This window comes from Oncorhynchus nerka, linkage group LG12, assembly GCF_034236695.1.
Source record: "Oncorhynchus nerka isolate Pitt River linkage group LG12, Oner_Uvic_2.0, whole genome shotgun sequence".
In the NCBI taxonomy this organism is placed as follows: domain Eukaryota; kingdom Metazoa; phylum Chordata; class Actinopteri; order Salmoniformes; family Salmonidae; genus Oncorhynchus; species Oncorhynchus nerka.
Genome location: NC_088407.1, coordinates 17,201,933 through 17,204,741, shown reverse-complemented (window position 1 = coordinate 17,204,741; position 2,809 = coordinate 17,201,933). Strand labels below are relative to the sequence as shown.

Sequence of the window (2,809 nt, the reverse complement as noted above, 5' to 3'; positions counted from 1 at the left end):
TTTTATTTTTGATCCCAGCCCCCGTCCCAGAAGGAGGCCTTTTGATAGGCCGTCATTGTAAATAATGAGTTGTACTTAACTGACTAGCCTTGTTAAATAAAGGTTAAATAAAAATAAATACAAGATAAAAAGTTGACCTTGCCCGATTGGTGCGTGATAGTTATTACACTGCCTCTTCAACCAGTAGATGGCGGTAGTGTACAAGGTTGGTGTTGGTGAATAAACACACGTTTTCAGTACCATTGGGAGAAAAGTAGTGGGATAGGTCTACTGATTTTGAAGTGATAGTCAGACGAAGTAAAACTTTCCCATCAAATAAACTATTGAGGAGAAATATATACCCTACTTTTGCTGAGTTAAATACCCAAACCCAACAGACATATTTCATCGGTAGCGTGGCCGAGCGGTCTAAGGCGCTGGATTAAGGCTCCAGTCTCTTCGGAGGCGCGGGTTCGAATCCCGCCGCTGCCAGTTGTTTTTTGTTTGACATTTTGAAAGAATATTTTTATAGTTACTACTGCAATCAATTATATTTCATGTGCATACGTCACGCACTTCAATACAAAATGTAGAACTTGTTTCTCCAGTGGTGCATTGTCCAGACTTTTTAAACCTTCCGTACTCCGTGGTGTATTGATTCTTGAGCAGTACATTTAAATGTGTTGTCAACGCTAGGCACAGAAACATAATTCACTTCTGCCCAGAGAAAGTGCAACATTTAAACATTTAAAGATATCTACGAACCATATTAGCTAGCTATAGCTATGTGAGACACGTTATTTGTACGTTGGCACGTAGATAACTAGCTATAAAGGGAGGGACAAATAGTTTCAAAGCTAGTGACGTTTACTAGCTCTGGTCTTTCGTGCTACAGACAACGAGTTGCCTCTGCACTCTATCGTTATTCCATTTATCATTTCATAGAGGATATACTTTAGTAGCTAACTCTCCGATGTAGCGCTCCGCTATAGGTTAGACAAAATATATTAAGAACTAACCCAAGATAGTTCATCTGTGTTGTATACAGTAGGAGAACATGAAGCATACTGGGCAGAACCAGGAAGCAGGTGGGCAAAGCCAAGCAAGAGATAGCGCGATACTATTGGCGCGTTGTACCATGTATTTGCATATTTATATTAGGGAACGCCCCTGGTGAAGTACGCTTCTGCACAAACTCCATTCGCCCTTGCACTCCTCCTAGTGAGGAAACTTTCTGAACTGGCGTGTATAGCCTTCTGTCTATGGTTAGACGGATTTGATTGAGCTGTGTTTCTTACCACGCAGCTACAACTACCGTACATTATACTGCGAGTTTGCACTTGTGTTTTGAAGCCAGAGAATGAGTCGTATTTCATAAATAATTTGACATTTTCACTTATGAAAAATATGATAAAAAAATAAATAAAAGCACTGATGGGTGTACTATTTCTTCATGCGTTGTATGAGTGTGCTTACTGTGACCCTGATACTAGGTACTTTAGCTACTTTCCTAACCGTTGCAGGTGTTGTGCCGAAAAGCTCCCGCTGCCAGAATTCTCCCCCACCCCCGACTTGCAGGTACTCAATTATTAATTGTTGCGACTTGCAACCTTTCATTAGATTTTTTTTTATGTCGGTTTGATATCGGGGGAGGCACTAGTAATGTCTGTAGTTTTCGGTTTGGCTATTTGTTTCAAGTGTTTTTGTCTATAAATACACCTCTGACAAAATTGGTCATCTCTCCCATGTCTTATTCAACTAGTAGTTGTTCTGAAATGTTTATTGCTTGCCTACATTTTACTCCCGGCTCAATGTTTAATATCCTGACTTGAAGTTTGTTCAATAGAAAGTACTTGACTCTGATGTCTGCCTATCAGGACTAGGTTAGGCTTGAGTTCCATGCGATATCACCTGGAAAACTTTGCAGCTATCCAATATTTGTTTGTTATTTATTGTCTTTTTATATTTGATTTATTGCCATTTTACATCTTATTATGCAAAGATCGAAATTTATATTTCTTATTTAATGTTTGTTAACAAACGTAACTTTCTGTTTTTGTGTTACTGTGTGATAATATTTGTCTATTATCATTATTTTTCTTAAACATTACAAAATGTTTCTAAAATAAATGTTTATGTTTCTTTATACTTTAATTTTGCTTTCTGTGGCACACACTACTGGTCAACATGAGCTACCAAAATGATTATGAAGTGTGCCAGGCCTTGCAGTCCCAAGATAGAATTGGGGCGAGGGGGGGATTTCGGCAAGAAAATAGCCTTTGCAAACTCCCAATCACGGCCAGTTGTGATACAGCCTGGAATCGAACCAGAGTATGTAGTGACGCCTTTCGCTCTGAGATGCAGTGCCTTAGACCGGTGCAACACTCGGGAGCTCCTGGTGTTGTTGCCGTTCATTCCCTCCCCATTGAGCAATCAATATGTGTTGTTTCTTATGTAGGCTGCTGTCTTACTTGATATACAATAAAGGGAGGGAAAGAAAAGGCAGTCGGAAGCTTAATTATCGCGGTCAGATCTCAGGTTGGAAGGCATGTCCATACAACATCAGTGCACTGGTCGCCGGTTTATTGAATCGTCGTGCAAACCAATGTATGTAGTTCTGTCCTTGAGCTGTTCTTGTCTAATGATGTTCTGTATTATGTCATTCTGTATTATGTTTCATGTTTTGTGTTGAACCCCAGGAGGAGTAGCTGCTGCTTTTGCAACAGCTAATGGGGACTCTAAAATAAAATACCAAATAGGCCACACAAAACAGTCTTGAGTGGTAACAAATCTGACAAACCAGCTGACTCGTTTTCCTTTCAACACACCC

At 39.8% G+C, this 2,809-nt stretch overlaps 1 non-coding gene across 1 annotated transcript; it reads left to right on the top strand.

The window, feature by feature from the left end:
- Window positions 1-389: 389 nt before the first annotated feature.
- On the top strand, window positions 390-471 carry trnal-aag (transfer RNA leucine (anticodon AAG)). The gene has a single exon. It is a non-coding gene; the product is annotated as a tRNA-Leu (tRNA).
- Window positions 472-2,809: the final 2,338 nt, after the last annotated feature.